General features: G+C 46.2%; 1 protein-coding gene across 4 annotated transcripts in view; it reads right to left on the bottom strand.

The window, feature by feature from the left end:
* Positions 1–18,758, bottom strand: part of tjap1 (tight junction associated protein 1 (peripheral)) — a 126,835-nt gene that overhangs the window by 67,225 nt on the left and 40,852 nt on the right. Inside the window, exon 2 of one of the 4 annotated variants that reach the window (XM_072550685.1) lies at positions 13,117–13,200. The exons of 2 other annotated variants lie outside the window; for them this stretch is intronic. The gene's annotated coding sequence lies outside the window, so the exon portion shown is untranslated. Of the gene's footprint in view, positions 1–7,175; positions 7,278–13,116; positions 13,201–18,758 lie in introns of those variants that run through there. One more of the 4 variants, XM_072550687.1, reaches the window with a different exon arrangement.

Here is an 18,758-nt window from a genome sequence, read left to right as displayed (position 1 = left end):
GGCACTGTGAGGTAGCAGTGCACCATTTTGAGAAAGCACTTGTCGAAGACTATAAACCTTTATCTTCTGCGATGATTTTAGCTGTTTCTTTCCCCATGGAAATTGGAAATTGTGAAAAGGTTCATGTTTTGGTATAAGTGACCCTTTTTCAGAACACAATTTAAATTTTGAACACAGAACAGTACAACACAACATCAAGCCCCTCAGCCCACTATCTCTGTACCGTCCATGGCGACCAGCTACACTTTCATCCAAATCATTTATGTATATTACAACCAATAGAGGCCGAACAATGACTAAACTTTCAATATCTCATTATCCAGGGATCCCAAATCCTGCCACCCTGATCTTTCATCCTCACAGGAATGTGCTGGTCCTCAACTCTGTTCAACTGACCTTTAGAAGACTTCCTTGTCACATGTCAATTTCCCCTCAAACAGCCACCCCCAATCCCCAGATTAGCACTTTCATCCAAGGACAGTCTTATCCTTGTCCACAACCATCTCAAAACTTATGGAATTATGATCACTGTTCCCAAAATACTCCCACACCTGGCCAAACTGATTCCCCAATACGACGCAGCCCTTCCCCTGGTTGAACTATGTAATGTTTCAAGAAAGCTTCTAGAAAGCACCTATCAAACTTTGCCCTGTCTAAGCGCTGGGCACTAAGGAAATCCCAGTCAATATTGGGAAAGTTGAAACTACCCATTACAACAACAACTGTTGTTTTTAAATCTTCCCCTGATCTGTTCCTTGATTTTCCCCTGGCTATTGGGAGGCCTACAGTATAACTCCATCAGAACAATAGCAGCTTTCTTACTCCTGAATTGTACCCATAAGGCTTTGCTGGATGAGCCCTCCAAGACAGCCTCTGTGATGTACAGCTATGACATTCTCCTGAATCAGTAATGTGACTCCCCCATCCCTTTTACATCCCTGTCTATCTCACCTGAAACATCTAAACCCAGGAATGTTGAACTGCCAATCCTGTGCTTCTCTCAACCAAGTGTCTGTAGTGGGTACCACATTGTAATCCAAGATCTAAACTCATCCCTCTTACCTGTAATATACCATGTGTTTAAATAAATATTTGTTATGGATAGTCAGCAGAAAAGGATGTTGGATTGAGAGAAGACATTTTATTCCAATAAGGGATGACAGGTAAACCGGGATCAGCTACCTCTGGGTAAAGTTACAGCAGAACAGTGAGGGACATTTAAAACAACTTTGTTGAGAGTACAGACCTAACATGCTCCCTTCAAGGTAAAAGATCAATGGTAGATGGAATTTCACCCTGATCGCTGTGAGGTGATGCTCTTTGGAGCTGACAAGGGAGTATTCGATAAACGTCAGGACATTAGGAAGTTCAGAGGAACTGAAGGACGTTGGGTTGCTTGTCCTTCGATCAGAGGGTGGCAGGACAGGTTAACGGAGTAGTTAAGGCAAACTCTACCTTTATCAGTCGTGGTATAAATTATAAGGAGCAGCGAGGTCATGTTGGAGCTGTACAGAACTCTGGTTAGGCCGCAGCTGGGGTACTGTGTGCAGTTCTGATCTCCAAACAATAGGAAGGATGTGATTGCACTGGAGAGGTATGGAGGAGATTCACCAGGATGTTGCCTGGGAGACTGCATTTCAGCAACAAAGAGGTGCTGGATAAGCTTGGGCTGTTTACTTCAGGAAAGAGATGGTTGAGGTGGATAAGGGATTGAGGTGAATAAGTTGATGAGGTGCATGGACAAAGTGAACAGAAAGCAGCTGTTCCCCTTAGTTGCAAGATCAAGAACGAAGGGACACAATTTTAAGGTGAAAGGCAAGAGGTTTTGAAGTGATATAAGGAAAGGTTTCTCACCCCGAGGTTGGTAGGAATCTGAAATGCACTGCTGCAAAAAGGGATTCAAGTGGAAACCTCACAACATTTACAAAGTACTTGGGAGAGAACCTGAAATGTCATAACGCTCAAGGCTATGGCCCACGTGCAAGGGAAGGTGGGACAAGTGTAGACGATGAGGTTTAGTTGCTGTAAACACAAATGGAGGCGAAGGCCCTATTCTGTACTGTCTGATTCTATGATTCCTCCGTGTCAGATGTACTTGCTCCCTGTGTGGATGAGGAACAAGGCTGTATGGCACCACGGTACAGGAGGCCATTCAAATGCGGGGAGCAAAAAGGCATGTGGTTGTTGTAGGGGATTCTATAATTAGGGGAACAGATAGCATCCTTTCTAAGGCAGGATCGAGAGTATGTTACCCGCCTGGTGCCAGGGTGACTGACTTCAAAGGATGTTGGAGAGGGAAGGAGAGGATCCAGTTGTTATGGTCCACTTTGGACAAACAACACAGACAAGACGAGGATTATCAGGAGCTAGGAACTACATTAAAGTACAGGTATTCAAGGGTTATCGCCTCCAGATTACTACCCGAGCCATGTGCAAATTGGTTTAGGAACGTGGGAATAAGGGAAGTAAACATGTAGCTAAAGGAGTAGTGTGGGAAACTGGGGGGTTTCCTTTTCAGAGGACACTGGCATTAGTATTGGAACAGGATGGATCTGTACCATTGGGATGGTCTCCACTTAAACTGAGCTGGAACCAATGTTCTAGTGAAAAGGGTAAATGAGGTGGTCAACAGGACTTTTATCTAATGTGGGGGGTGGGGGGGGGGAGGAAGGGAAGGGTAAAACTCCAAGAAATATAATGACCAATGGGAAACATCTTAGGAGACAAAAAACTGCAGATGCTGGAATCCAACATCCATCAGTGGTGGATTCGACTGCATGGAAAAGCATGAAAAAAAAGTGCTCATCCTTAATGTGTACTTTGCGTCGATATTCTCCGAGGAGAGGGACATGACGCATGTTGAGGTTAGGGATAGATGTTTGATTACTCAAGGTTAAGGAGGGAGGAAGTGTTGGGTATTCGAAAAGGTATTAAGGTGGACAAGTCCCCAGGTCTGGGTGGGATCTATCCCAGGTTACTGAGGGAAGCAAGAGAGGAAATAGCTATGGCCTTATCAGATAACTTTGCACCATCCTTGAACACGGGGGAGGTCCTTAGGACTGGAGAATTGCTCATGTTGTGCCCTTGTTTAAGAAGGATAGCAGGGATAATCCAGGTAATTACAGACCGGTGAGCCTGAGGTCAGTGGTAGGGAAGCTGCTGGAGAAGATACTGAGGGATAGGATCTACTTCCATTTGGAAGAAAATGGGCTTTTTAGTGATAAGCAACATGGGTTTTGTGCAGGGAAGGTCATGTCTTATCAACTTAACAGAATTCTTTGAGGAAGTGACAAAGTTGATTGATGAGGGAAAGGCTGTCAACGTCATATACATAGACTTCAGTGAGGCATTTGATAATGTTCCCCATGGTAGGCTGATGGAGAAAGTGAAGTCACATGGGGTCCAGGGTGTACTAGCTAGATGGAGAGAGAACTGGCTGGGCAACAGGAGACAGAGAGTAGTAGTGGAAGGGAGTTTCTCAAAAGGGAGAAAGGTGACCAGTGGTGTCCCGCAGGAATCCATGCTGGGACCATGGTTGTTTGTGATATACATAAATGATCTGGAGGAAGGTGTAGGTGGGTCTGATTGTTAAGTTTGTAGATGACACGAAGATAGGTGGAGTAGCAGATAGTGAAGGGGACTGTCAGAGAATGCAGCAGAATATCGATAGATTGGAGAGTTGAGCGGAGAAATAGCAGATGGAGTTCAATCCAGGCAAATGCGGGGTGATGCATTTTGGAAGATCCATTCAAGAGCAAACTATACGGTAAATAGAAAACCCCTAAGGGAAAATTGATGTACAGAGATCTGGTGTTCTGGTCCATTGTTCCCTGAAGGTGGCAACGCAGGTCAATAGAGTAGACAGGAAGGTTTATGACGTGGAGATGCCGGTGTTGGACTGGGGTGGACAAAGTTAAAAATCACACAACACCAGGTTATAGTCCAGCAGGTTTCACTGGAAGCACACTAGCTTTCGGAGCGACACTCCTTCATCAGGTGATATGAATGCACGCAGCATATGAAATAAGGTAAATGAGCTTGTGGCACAGATTGAAATGAACAGGCCTAGTGTGATGGGAATCATGGAGATGTGGCTGCAAGGGGATCAGGACTGGAAGCTGAATATATCCAAGGAAATATATCCTATCAGAAATACAGGCAGGTGGGCAGAGGCGGTGGGGTCGCCTTCTGCATAAGAAATGAAACTAAATCGATAGCCAAGAAACAATAGTAGGGTCAGATGATGTTGAATCTGTCTGAGTAGAATTAAAAGAAACATAATGGAAGATATGTCAGGATGTGGGGCACAAGATACACCAGGAGATAGAAAAGGTGTGTAAGAAAGACAAGGTTACAGTGCTCATGGGGGATTTTAATATGCAGGTGGTCTGGGAAAAGCAGGTTGGTTGTGGATTGCAAGAAAAGGAATTTGTGGAATATTTACAAGATGGCTTTTTGGAGCAGCTTGTGGGGGAGCCCACGAGGGAACATGCAGTACTGGATTTAGTGTTTTGCAATGAGGCAGACTTGATAAGGGAGCTTCGAGTGAAGGAATCCTTAGGAGGCAGTGAGCACGATATGATCAAATTCACTCTTCAATTGGAGAGTCAGATGTAATGGTATTAATATTGAATAAAAGCAACTACCGAGGCATGAGGGAGAGCTGGGCAGAATTGACTGGGAGAGGAGCATAGCAGGAAAGACAGTGGAGCAGCAATGGCAGGGGTTTCTGGGAGTAATTCAGGAGATCGAGCAGATATTCATCCAGAGGAAAAAGAAGCATGGTACAGGGAGGATGAGGCAACCATGGCTGAGTAGGGAGGTCAGGGATAGCATCAAAGGAAAAGAGAAAGCATATAATGGAGCAAAGAACAGTGGGAAACCAGAGGTTTGGGAAGCTTACAAAGACCAATGGAGGGCAACAAAAAAAGAAATAAGGAGAGAGAAGATTAAGTATTAGGATAAGCTAGTCAGTAATATAAAATAAGATTGCAGGTGTTTCTTTAGAGATACAAAAGGTGGAAGAGAGGCAAAAGTGGACATTGGGCTGCTGGAAAATGACAGAGAAGTAGTAGTGGGAAACAAAGAAATGGCAGGGAACCAAATAAGTACTTTGTATCAGTTTTCATGGTGAAAGACAAGAGTAATATGTCAAAAATTGAACAGAGTCAAGGGACAGAGGTTAATATGGTGGCCATCACCCAGGAGGTGGTGCTTGAGAAACTGAAAGTTCTGAAGATGGATAAGTCACCTGGACCAGATGGACTACACCCCAGAGATCTGAAGGAGATAGCTGAAGAGATAGTGGAGACGATGGTGGTGATCTTTCAGGTATCACTGGAGTCAGGGAGGGTCCCAGAGGACTGGAAAATCACTAGTTAGACCAAGGAGAGCCAATGGATGTTATCTACTTGAACTTCCAGGCGGCCTTTGACAAGATGTCGATCAGGAGGCTGCTGAGTAAGATAAGAGCCCATGGGGTTAGAGGCAAAGTACTAACATGGACAGAAGCCTGGCTGTCTGGCAGAAAATAGAGAGTGGGGATGAAAGGGTCCTTCTCAGGGTGGCAGCTGGTGATTAATGATGTTCCACAAGGGTTAACGTTGGGACCATAACTTTTCACTTTATACATTAATGATCTAGATGAAGGAACTGAGGGCATTCTGGCTAAGTTGGCAGATGATAGATAGGTAGAGGGACAGGCAACATTGAGGAGGCAGGGAGGCTGCAGAAGGAATTGGACAGGTTTGGAGAGTGGGCAAAGAAATGGCAGACGGAGTACAATGTGGGAAGGTGTGAGGTAATACACTTTGATAGGAAGGACGGAGGCATGGGCTATTTTCTAAATAGGGAGAAAGTTCAGAAATCCGAAGTGCAAATGGACTTGGGAGTCCTCATCTCTCAAGGTAAACTTGCAGGTTGAGTCAGTAGTTAGGAAGGCAAATGCAATGATGGTATATATTTTCAGAGGACGAGAATATAAAAGCGGGGATGTACTTCTGAGGCTTTATAAGGCTCTGGTCAGACTACATTGGAGTATTGAGAGCAATTTCGGGCCCCATATCTCAGGAAGGATATACTGGCCCTGGAGTGTGTTCAGAGGAGACTCACGAGAATGGTCTCAGGAATGAAACTTAACATTTGAGGATTAGATTAGATTACTTACAGTGTGGAAACAGACCCTTCGGCCCAACAAATCCACACCGACCCGCCAAAGCGCAACCCACCTAGACCCATTCTCCTACACCTAACACTATGGGCAATTTAGTATGGCCAATTCACCTAACCTACACATCTTTGGACTGTGGGAGGAAACCGGAGCACCCGGGGGAAACCCACACAGACACGGGGAGAAGGTGCAAACTCCACACAGAGAGTCGCCTGACCTGGATCTCTGGTGCTGTGAGGCAGCAGTGCTAACCACTGTGCCACCGTGCCGCCCACAAAGTCTATTTAGATGGAATTTAGAAGGATGAGGGAGGATCTAATTGAAACTAACAGAATACGGAATTCCCAACAGATTGGATGTTGGGAAGATGTTTCTATTCACAGGAAAGACTAGGACCAGAGAGCACAGCCTTAGAGTAAAGGGAACACCCTTTAGGACGGAGGTAAGGAGAAACGCCTTCAGCCAGAGAGTGGGGAATCTGTGGGATTCATTACCACAGCAGTCTGGGCGGCACGGTGGCACAGTGGTTAGCACTGCTGCCTCACAGTGCCAGAGACCCGGGTTCAATTCCCACCTCAGGCGACTGTGTGGAGCTTGCACATCGTCCCCGTGTCTCCCCTGAATGCTCCGGTTTCCTCCCACAGTCCAAAGATGTGCAGGTTAGGTGAATTGGCCATGCTAAATTGCCCATAGTGCTAGGTGAGGGGGTAAATGCAGGGGAATGGGTCTGGGTGGGTTGCTCTTCGGCAGGTCAGTGTGGACTTGTTGGGCCGAAGGGCCTGTTTCAACACTGTACGTAATCTAATCTAATCTTCAGTATATTTAATACCGAAATAGATAGGTTCTTGATTGTCAAAGGAGACAGCAGGAGAATGGGGAATGAAAACCTTATCAGCCCTGATTGAATGGCAGAGCTGAATCTGGCCAAATGGCCTGATTTCTGCTCCTATGTCTTATAGTCCTATGGGACTGCTGAGGTATTAAAGGGTTAATTTGCACTGCTGACCTGCAAGAAATTGGATGTTCCAAGGCGAGAGGTGGGGTGTCTCCGTCTCACCGGTGGGGTGTCTCCGCCTCACCGGTGGGGTGTCTCCGCCTCACCGGTGGGGTGTCTCCGCCTCACCGGTGGGGTGTCTCCGCCTCACCGGTGGGGTGTCTCCGCCTCACCGGTGGGGTGTCTCCGCCTCACCGGTGGGGTGTCTCCGCCTCACCGGTGGGGTGTCTCCGCCTCACCGGTGGGGTGTCTCCGCCTCACCGGTGGGGTGTCTCCGCCTCACCGGTGGGGTGTCTCCGCCTCACCGGTGGGGTGTCTCCGTCTCACCGGTGGGGTGTCTCCGTCTCACCGGTGGGGTGTCTCCGTCTCACCGGTGGGGTGTCTCCGTCTCACCGGTGGGGTGTCTCCGTCTCACCGGTGGGGTGTCTCCGTCTCACGGTGGGGTGTCTCCGTCTCACCGGTGGGGTGTCTCCGTCTCACCGGTGGGGTGTCTCCGTCTCACCGGTGGGGTGTCTCCGTCTCACCGGTGGGGTGTCTCCGTCTCACCGGTGGGGTGTCTCCGTCTCACCGGTGGGGTGTCTCCGTCTCACGGTGGGGTGTCTCCGTCTCACGGTGGGGTGTCTCCGTCTCACCGGTGGGGTGTCTCCGTCTCACGGTGGGGTGTCTCCGTCTCACGGTGGGGTGTCTCCGTCTCACGGGTGGGGTGCCTCCGTCTCACGGGTGGGGTGCCTCCGTCTCACGGGTGGGGTGCCTCCGTCTCACGGGTGGGGTGCCTCCGTCTCACGGGTGGGGTGCCTCCGTCTCACGGGTGGGGTGCCTCCGTCTCACGGGTGGGGTGTCTCTGTCTCACGGTGGGGTGTCTCTGTCTCACGGTGGGGTGTCTCTGTCTCACGGTGGGGTGTCTCTGTCTCACGGGTGGGGTGTTAGGTATTTACATTGCCATCCCGTGGCTTTCAGAGCCATTTGCATGGCCATTTCCTAGTTATTCAGAGTAAAAGAATTACATTATCATCCCCTATTCAGAAATCAATAAGAACATTGCAATTAAAATTCTGACTACTCCTTGCAGTTTAAAAAATGATTCACAACAGATTTGACCATTAAGGGATGATTTATGTTACAGTGTTTCTGGAAATGAGGTGATTACTACATTGTGGCTTGAGTGGCATGTCTCTGTGGGGGAATGGCAGGGGGTCGCCTTGTAGGTGTTACTGACTGCAATATGAAACTCTTGTACTGTATATAAATGAAAGACTGTTTCCTTTGTTCAGGGACAGCTCTCAACACACTTTGCAAGCATGGTGAAGAGTGTTCAGAGTTCCTCCAAGATGGACCGGGTCCGAAGGGACTCGCTGTATAAAGATCTGGGCAACTGGGGGAAAAAATACACCCAATGCTACCCGCACCCTGATGGCCACCTTTGTGTGTGGCTGCATCAAGCTGTGCGCAAATACCAAGTGTCACTACGTACTGAGGTTCTACCTATGCCCGGTGTTGTGAAGGATGGGCCTGGCCTCGCTGCCGCGAAACGCTCCGAGTAGTTGGACCGTTCCGTATCACCTGTCCTTTGTGGAGAAGTTTATGAAGAAAAACACCTTTGACCACAAGTCCATCAGGAAGTGGTCAGCACATTGTGTCCTTGAGACCATTTGGGAAAAGGAGAGGGCGGATCCTTTCGAGCGGTTCCCTGAGCAGACTGTCAAAGCCATTTGGCAGAATGCCTCATCGCCAGAACTTTCCAACAAGCACTAAGACATGGCTTGGCTGGTGGTGAGAAGGGCTCTGCCTGTGAGATCCTTTATGCACGCCCGGACTCTCGGTCTCACCGCACGCTGCCCTCGAAGCGGCTGTGGGGGGTACAAGACTGTCACACACCTCCTTCTGGAATGTGCCTACGCAGAAGAAGTCTGGAGAGGAATGCAGTGGTGTTTGTCGAGGTTCATTCCGAGCAGCACCGTGATGCAGGACTCCGTGCTCTACGGTCTGTTCCCCGGGACTCTCACCGAGACGAACATTAACTGTGCCTGGAGGATCATCAACTCGGTGAAGGACGCTCTCTGGGTGGTCTGAAACCTGTTGATCTTCCAGCTGAAGGAGTTGACCCCGACTGAGTGTTGCAGACTGGCTCATTCCAAGGTCCAGGACCACATGTTGAGGGACACGCTGAAGCTTGAGGCAGCTGCCGCCAAGGCGCGGTGGGGAAAGACCACCATGTAACATCTGCCTGCCTAAAGAAGAACAGGGGGCCCACGCAGTTACATGGGCTCTGCTGACACCTCAGCTAAATATATGGACATATGATTGATAAACGTACAGACCTGTATATACAAATGATAAATTGTGATCTCTGTATGTAAATGTTTACATATGTATAGCATGACCAACTGTACAGACCATCAAGTTATTTTATGAATAAAGTATACTTTTGAAATAAAAAAAGTTCAGAGTTTCTCCAAAGTTTGCACTGTATTTGCTTAATAATATTTGTGTTATTGTTCACAGAAGTTGGCGTGTTGCGGTTGCATCAAGTGTGGAAGGATCTCCAGAAAAAGAACCTGACAACTGCAAGTTAGAAACTACTCAGAAATGTTGGTATTTTACTTTACAACACCCAGCACGCAGAAAAAAGTCAATAATGATGGACGAGTATGATTCAATGATCTATGATTTAAATAACGCAGTACACCATGACGACGGAATCTAAAAAGAAATGCAACATCACATGGGACAAAGAAAAGAGGTGATTATTGTCAGGAAGTTCATTACTCGTTGATAAATATTGAAAAGCTGAAAATAAAACTTGAGAAAAGAAAATGTCCAACAATGCCAGCAAATAATCATACAGACAAATGGTGGAAACATTTCAAATAACGCTCAGAAGAGCACAGGAAAAACAGTTTACAACTTCAGGAAATAATAAATCTACCCCAAGTGGGACTCTAAGAATAAACAATGATAAGGAAACAATTTGGAAAAATGCAGCCACTAAGTAAACAGCAGAGGACTTCAGGGTAAGAGGGAATGCAAAGGAATGAGCAAACAATGAACATTGACATGAAGTCGTCTGAGAAGATAAAACAAAATTGTAAACCATTTTGCAGACACATCCATGGTAAAGGAAAAGGACCATTGAGAATAGTGCCAGAGGTAACAACAGAGTGAAAGGTAAAAATATCCAAGACAGAAAGCAATGAGTGGGAGTTAATCAGAGAGAAGACAGGGAGTGGAGTACCACAAGGACCAGCACTGAAAACACTGCTAGTCCCAATGTACTTGGAACTTAGATGGGAAAAATCATTTCTGACTTTACAGTCAGCACTGTGGACTGTAACCAATTACAGGAGGACATTAACAAACTTGCATCGTGGCAAACAATCAGCAAATGAAGCTAACAGTCATTTTTTTTAAAAATTATTCATTTGTGGAATGTGAGTGTTGCTGATAGGCCAGTCCTTAGTTGCCCCTTGAGAAGGGAGGGGTGAGCTGCATTTGTGAACCACTGCAGTCTACCTCCTGTGGGTTGACCCACAATGCTCTTAGGGAGGGAATTCCAGGATTTTGACCCAGTGACAGTGATGGAACATCGATATATTTCCAAGTCACGATGGGGAGTGGCTTGGAGGGGAACTTGAAGGTGGCAGTGTTCCCATATATCTGCTGCCCTTGTCACTCTAGATGTAAGTGGTGTTGGGGTTTGGAAGGTGGTGTCTGAGGATCTTTAGTGAATTTCTGCAGATAGGACACACTGCTGCTGCTGAGTGTCGGAGTGGATATTTGTGGATGTGGTGCCAATCAAGAGGTTTTTTTTGTCCTGGATGGTGTCAAACTTCTTGAGGGTTGGGGCTGCACCCATCCAGGGAAGTGGGGGAGGATTCTGTCACATTTCTGACATGGACAGGTTTTCAGGAGTCAGGAGTTACTCGCTGCAGTATTCCCAGACTCTGACCTGCTCTTCTAGCCACTGTGTTTATGTGGTAGAGTTCCTGATCAATGGTAACTCCCAAGAAGTTGATAATATGGGATTCCGTGATGGTAACACCATTGAAAGGCAAGGGGCGGTGCTTCGATTGTCTCATTTGGTGACGGTCATTGCCTGGCATTTGTGTGGCATGAATATTATTTGCTACTTGTCGGTCTCTGTCTCGGTGTTGTTCGGATCTTGTTGCATTTGGACACAGACTGGTTCAGTACCTGAGAAGTTGTGAATGGTGCTTAACATTGTGCAATCATCACTGTAGACCTTGTGTTGGGCAGCAGATGGATCAGCTGAAGATGGTTGGGCCAAGGACACTAGCCTGAGGAACTCCTACAGCGATGTCCTGGAGCTGAGATGAGTGGTTTCAACAAACACAACCATTTTCTTTTGTGCCAGGTGACTCCAACAACCTGTTTACCCTAATACCCTTGATTCCAGTTTTGCCAGGGCTCCTTGATGCCACACTCGGCTGAATACAGCCTTGATGTGAATGGCTGTCCCTCTCCCCTCCCCTCTGGAATTCAGCTCCTTTGTCCATGTTTGACCCAAGGCTGTAATGAGGTCAGGAGCGGAGTGGCCCTGGCAGAACCCAAACTGGGCATCGCTGAGCAGGTGCTGTGCGATAGCACTGTGGATAACACCATCCATCGCTTTACTGAGGATCGAGTGTAGACTGACAGGGCAGTAATTGGCTGGGTTGGGTTTGTTCTGATTTTTATGTGCAGGACTTACTTGAGTAATTTCCCACATTATCAGATAGATGCCAGTGTTGGAACTATACTGGAACAGCTTAGCTAGGGGAGCAGCAAGTTCGGGAATGCTGTGATGCAGTACTTCCTGGCAGGAAGATATGGGTGTGGGTTTGGATGAAGCATAAGAACAAAAGGCCTCAGAGAAATCAATACAACTTGTGGTACAGATTCACAAAACCATTTAATGAACACTCAACCAAGTTTCATTTTAGAGGGGCAAAACTGAAACGTAGGCAAGTCATGCTAAATCTGCATGGAACCTTGGTTAGGGATCACTGCATATAATTGTGGTCACATGTTAGAAAGATACGGAGGTGCTGAAAAGTACAAGCATAATACCAGAAATGGTCCACAGATGAAACTGGAGAGAAGTCCTGGATTTGCCTCCGTAACGAGTCTATCTACAGCAATCCCCCACTGTTTTCTCAAAGGCAGCTACAGTCAGCAATGCTCACAGCCCAGCAAAACCCAACTAAGGATGGACACACTCCCTTTCTGAAAGGAGGAGCCTATGGAGTGAATGAACAAGGACACTTGATACTGTGGACAGTTTTGACAGAGGAAATGCTTCTCCAGGTGGGCAACATGAGTGGGAGCCATCGCCATAAGATCGTCAGCGGGAAGTCCAGTCGGGAATTCAGAAGAAACTCAAGAGTGGTGCAATTAAAGGACTTCCCTCGAAGGAAGGGAAGCAAATGTGTCCAATGCATTTAAGGAGAAGGTAGAAAAGTATCAGAGGGAGAAGAAAATAAAGAGATACGAGGGTGGGTTTAGGAGAAGCAGAATTAGATGGAGCATCAGTGCTGGTGAAGCCAAATGGCCTATTTCCTATCTCATGATGTACAGATCGTGAGAGCACAGAAAAGGTTCAAGATGTCAAGCAAGTCTTGCAGCACAGGTTAACCTGAAAGACAGCAGCTAGAAACAGGCACTCCTGGATCTAACCCTACTTTAAAATTCATTCATGACAAAACAAATTAAATCGAGCACAGATAAACTCACAAAGCCATCCACAGATTAAGAGGACATTATGAACCATGCATAATGAAACACAGCAAACAAAAGGTTCCAATGCATCGAGTCAAACCTCTCCATTCAGGGCAATACTGTTCAGGCTGAATAATCAAACCAGGCCAACAAAACCTCACAAAAATCAAAGAATAAGGAATGTTTGATTAAAAAAACACTTCTGTCAAAGAACAAGCCTAACAATAAAGCTACTTACATCTTTTAGCACAGCATTCTGTTCAAGGCAAATTCACAGACCAATGTGAAACTCGATAGCTCACTGTTCTCAGTTGGAGAAAGCCTGCAATGTGAGGAAGGAAACAGGACTGAGGAAAGCCAGTGTAACTCAGCTGCCTATATTGAGCACAAAGAAAATAGTTTTCCTCTCTTTCAAAAAAAAATTAAACTAATTGTCACGGTCTACTCCAGCCGGCAGAGCTGAATGAGGTCGGGTCATCTGCCAGGTTGGAACTAAACCAGGAGGACCCTCCTTTCACTATTCAGGTGAGATACTCAGCAAAGACAAATCAATCCAACCTTGACCTACAGAATCTGGATTAAACCAACACAAGGATAGCCAGAGTGGTAAGGAAATAATAGGCATAAGACCCAAGAGGACGTGGTGTGGATTCAAGTGGTCCGTTCATTTCAGAGCCTTCTGATTGAATGTTTGCACAGCCCATCTACACCAGAAGACAGCAGGTCAGCAGATGCAAGAGCTTGACCTCAGTTATGGAAGTAAATATGAGGCAGAATGTACAGGCAAGGTAAAGAGAGAAGCAGCATAGAGAATGAGTCTTGATTAATATCATGGACTGGCAGATAGCAGGAAATTCTCCAAGTCTCACTATAAACACTGGACCAAATTAAAACCAGTCAAGTCTTGGCACAGATCCCCTAATCCCCACATACATTCTGACTCTCAAAGCCACTACTGTAACCAGGAGGGCAGTCAGAATTCCAACTGCTGCAAACACAGCCTGAAACACAATCTAGATTTCCTTATAGATACTGCCTGACCTATTAAGCAGTTCCAACATAGTTTCTGTTGCAATTTAAGATTTTCAACATGCACAATATTTTGTTCTTCTTTACTCGATTGTAATTGAATTGAATTCTTTTGGCTCCAAACCCACAAAGCTCTATTTTCCACCAGGATATTGTAACACCATGATTCCAAGAGAAGCATTCGCATTTTCCCTTTCTTGAAGAATCCTGCACAGAACCATAGGAAGTTACAGCAGAGAGAGAGAGGCCATTCGGCTCCTCCTACATTCAGCTGATTAAAGGAGCCCATTCAAATTTCACTTGGCAGCATTTGGGCCCCAGCCTTGTAGGTTACAGTATTTCAGGGTAAATCCACGCTCCTTTCAAATCATGTTGGTGATTGGACTGGGGTGTACAGAGTTAAAAATCACACAACACCAGGTTCGGAGCGCTGCTCCAAAGGTTAGTGTGCTTCCAATGAAACCTTGCAAACCAGTTCAGCTGGATCACATCAGCTCAGTGTCAAATCAACAAACCAAAGTAGCACACTGCATAGATTGTTCACAACTTGGAAACCAAGCAGTTAATAGCTTTATCCTTCAGTGTCTGGGTCAGTAATCTGCAAAAGTACCATGTCACAAGTGAGAGTGAGAGTTTCAATGACGATTCCAATGTTTGATCATTTTAAAAAAATCCAAAGTAAAACATTATGTCGGGGCAGACAATCGGATTTCCCAAACCTTTACAATTGTGTCAAAGAGATGGATAAAAAACACAGAATTTCGGAAAGCTGTAGGCCAGCGCAACTTTCATGCCTGTTGTTGTGGTTCTGTTCACCGAGCTGGGAGTTTGTGTTGTAGACGTTTCGCCCCCTGTCTAGGTGATATCCTCAGTGCTTGGGAGCCTCCTGTGAAGCGCTTCTGTGATCTTTCCTCCGGCATTTATAGTGGTTTGAATCTGCCGCTTCCGGTTGTCAGTTCCAGCTGTCCGATGCAGTGGCCGGTATATTGGGTCCAGGTTGATGTGCTTATTGATTGAATCCGCATCAATGAACACCAACTAGCCACGAAACGACATGACCAGCTATCCTTAGTAGGCACACACGCAGATGACAAGCAACATGAATTCGACTGGGACAACACTACTATTATAGGTCAAGCCAAACAGAGAACAGCCAGGGAATTCCTAGAGAAATGGCACTCATCCACAGATTCAATCAATAAGCACATCAACCTGGACCCAATATACCGGCCACTGCATCGGACAGCTGGAACTGACAACCGGAAGTGGCAGATTCAAACCACTACAAATGCCGGAGGAAAGATCACAGAAGCGCTTCACAGGAGGCTCCCAAGCACTGAGGATATCACCTAGACAGGGGACGAAACGTCTACAACACAAACTCCCAGCTCGGCGAACAGAACCACAACAACGAGCACCTGAGCTACAAATCTTTTCACAAACTTTGATCTTTCAAGCCTGTTCCAACATTGGGTCTGATCGCAGCTGGTCATCCAACTTAGGCCCTGTTCCCCCATTCACTCCACACTCTTTGATCCTTTTAGATCAAAGAGCTTTATCTATCACCTTCTTGAAAACATGGCCTTGGCCACTTTCTGTGACAGAGAATTCCACAGGCTCAGTACTGTCTGGGTGAAGATATTTCCCCTCATCTCAGGCCCTACCCCCCTATCCTACAGCTGTGACCCTGATTCCCGGCCGCCCAGTCATTGGGACTATCCTTCCTGCTTTTTCCCTTTTGGAGCCTGTTCGAATGTTACAGGTTTCAATGAGATTCTCTGTTCATTCTTGTAAACTCCAGACAATGTAATTCTAACTGATCCAGTCTCTGTTCATGTGTCAGCCTGGTAACCCTTCGCTGACCTCCCTCCATCACCAGAACATTCTTCCTCAGATAAAGAGAGCACAACTGTACACAATACTCCAGGTGTGGTCTCACCAAACCCATATATAATTGCAGCAAGACTTCTCTGCTTCTGTATTCCAGCTATGATGGGGGAAGGCACCTCCCCTTTTCCAATCTATCCCGATTCAGTTAATAATCTGCCTTCCTGATTTTGCCACCAAAGTGGATAACCCCACATTATACTACATCTGCCATGCATTTGCGAACTCACTTAACTTGTCCAAATCATACTGAAACAACCCCGCATCCTCCTCCCAGCTCACCCTCCCAACCAGCTTTGGGGGAGATATTGTGAGTGGGTATGATCCAAGCACTGATCACTGTGGTAACTCACTAGTCACTGGCCACCCCACTAATCAGTGACTGAAAAATGACCCATGCATTCCAATAGTTTTCTGTCTTCCCACCAGTCTTTATCCAAGCCAGGACACTATCCCCCAATCCCATGCACTTTCATTTTACACAGACCACTTCTGTGGGACTTTATCAAGAGCTTACTGAAAGTCCAAGCAAACCACATCAGTTGGGTTCCCCTTATCTACTCTGAGTTACAACCTCAAAGAATTCCAAAAGCATGATCGATCTGATCCTGGCACAGTTTCCAAGTGCTCTACCATTAAATCTCTAATGATGGACTCTGGCATTTTCTCAACTACCAATGCCTGGCTAACCAGTCTAATAATTCCCTGCTTTTCCTCTGCCTGTTTGTTTAAATAGTGGGGTTACATCAGCTACCATCCAATCCAGAGCAACCGAGTCTATAGGAACCTTAGAAGATGGCCAGCAAAGAATATTTCATCAGCCAATTCCTTAAACAATCTGGGATGTAGATAGTCGGATCTCGGGGATTTATCAGCCTTTAATCCAAACAATTTTCCAACAGTATTTCCGAACTGATTTCCTTCAGTTCTTTCCTCTCACAAGAACTTGGGTTACCCAACATTTCCAGGTCATTATTTGAGTCTTCCTTCATGGAGCAGAATCAGAATATTTACTGAGTTGGTCAAAAAGAAAAGGAGGCATACATAAGGCTTAGAAAACTCAAGGCAGAATACAAAGTAGTTATTTCAGGAAATAATTTAAACAAGAAGTATTTAGGAGGGCTAAAAGGGACCATGAAATGGCTTTCATAAACAGGATTGAGGAAAATCCCAAGACAGTTTACATGTAAATAAGGAGCAAGAGAGCATGTAGGGAAAGGACAGGTCCACTCAAGGGCAAAGAAGGGAATTCATGTGTGGAGCTCGAGAAGTAGACGAACGCCTTAACAAATACTTGTCAATGAGGTGGATGGTGAGCCCAGAGAAGGGAACGTTAATATTCCAGGGCATGTCAATATAAAAGAAGAGTTGGTGGTGGACATTGTGAAAAACATTAAGGTAGGCAAATTCCCAGGAGCTGGAGGGATCTATCCTGGAAATACTGAGGGAGGCGAGTGAGGAAAATGATGGGGTCTTCTACAAAATCCCCTTTCGTCCCAGGAGAGGTCCCAGAGGACCGGAGAGTAGCCCATATTGTTCCTTAAATTAGAAAGGACAAAAAGGATAATCTAGGAAATTACAGGCTGGTGAGCCGAACGCCTGTGGTAGGGAAATTAGTGCAGACAACTCTCGGGGATAATATTCACTCACATTTGGAAAAACTGACTTATTAGCAATAAGCAGCATGGCTTTGTCTGGGGAAGGTTGTGTCTCTCAAACTTGATTGAGTTTTTGATGAAGTGATAAAGATGATTAATGACAGCAGAGGGTGCAAGTTGTCTACATGGACTTTAGCAAGGCCGTTGACAAGGTTCCTCTTGGCAGGCTGATACAGAAGGTGAAGGCACGTTAAATCCATGGTGAGCCAATAAGATGGATACAGGACTGGCTTAGTCATAGAAGACAGAGAATGGCAGTGGAAGGGTAGGTTTGTGACTGGAGATCTGGAGTTCTGTGGGATCAGTGCTGGGACGCGTGTTGTTTGTAATATATATATATAGGCGATTTGGAGAAGAATGGAGGTAGTCTGATCAGTAAGTTTGAGGATGACAAAAAGGTTGGGGGAGCCACAGATAGTGAAGAGGATTGCCAGAGGGCACAGCAGGATATAGATAACTGCAGAGTTGGGTGAAGAAATGGCAAATGCATTTGGAAGGTCTGATGCAGGAAATGGCAGAGCCCTTAAAGGCACAAACATACAGAGGGATCTAGGTGTACAGCCCCAAAGCTCCCTCAAAGTGGCACTGCAAGTGGAGAAGGTGGTCAGGAAGGCACATGGCCTTCCTCAGGCAGGGCACAGAGTATAAAAATGAGCTGGATACAGCTCGAGTGAAACCAGATTTGGAATACGGTGTATAGTTCTGGTCAGCAGACTACCAGAAGAATATGGTTTTGGAGAGGTTCCAGGAAAGATTGACCACGATGTTGGAGGGTATTAGCAATAAGGAGAAACTGGATACACTTTGTTCCTTTTCACCTGAATGTCAGGCACAGAGGACGGCCTGAAAGGAGTTTACAACATGATGCCAGAAATGGAGTGGATGGATAGTCAGAGACTCTTTTCAATGCCAATTACTCAGAGCCAGATGGTGGACAGAAAAGGGGGAACGTTGAAAGGAGATGTGAGAGGAAAGGGTTTCTCTTTACACACAAGGTGGTCATAGTGATGGAATCATACAACGTTCCAGCAGATCGAGTTAGCAGGGGACCTCCTCGGAATTCTCACCACACGGGCTCTCCTGGTATCAGACCCAACTTCCTGTTCATTACCAATATGCTGTATCCTCAGCAGAGGAACAGAACTGCTGTGTCAGCTGCAAGGTCACAGAATGCATCCTCGAGGGGTTTGGGGGTGACATCACTGGCTCCAGCAAGAATAAATTACTTTTCAGATAACAGCAAATACCTCTGAGAGTCCACCATGTCACTCGGAGGTACCATCCCAAAGATACGATGTGGAGGTGC

The sequence above is a fragment of the Chiloscyllium punctatum genome, chromosome 3 (genome assembly GCF_047496795.1).
Source record: "Chiloscyllium punctatum isolate Juve2018m chromosome 3, sChiPun1.3, whole genome shotgun sequence".
Classification (NCBI taxonomy): domain Eukaryota; kingdom Metazoa; phylum Chordata; class Chondrichthyes; order Orectolobiformes; family Hemiscylliidae; genus Chiloscyllium; species Chiloscyllium punctatum.
Note: the sequence above shows the minus strand (reverse complement) of the source record. Positions and strands in the feature narration are given on the sequence as shown.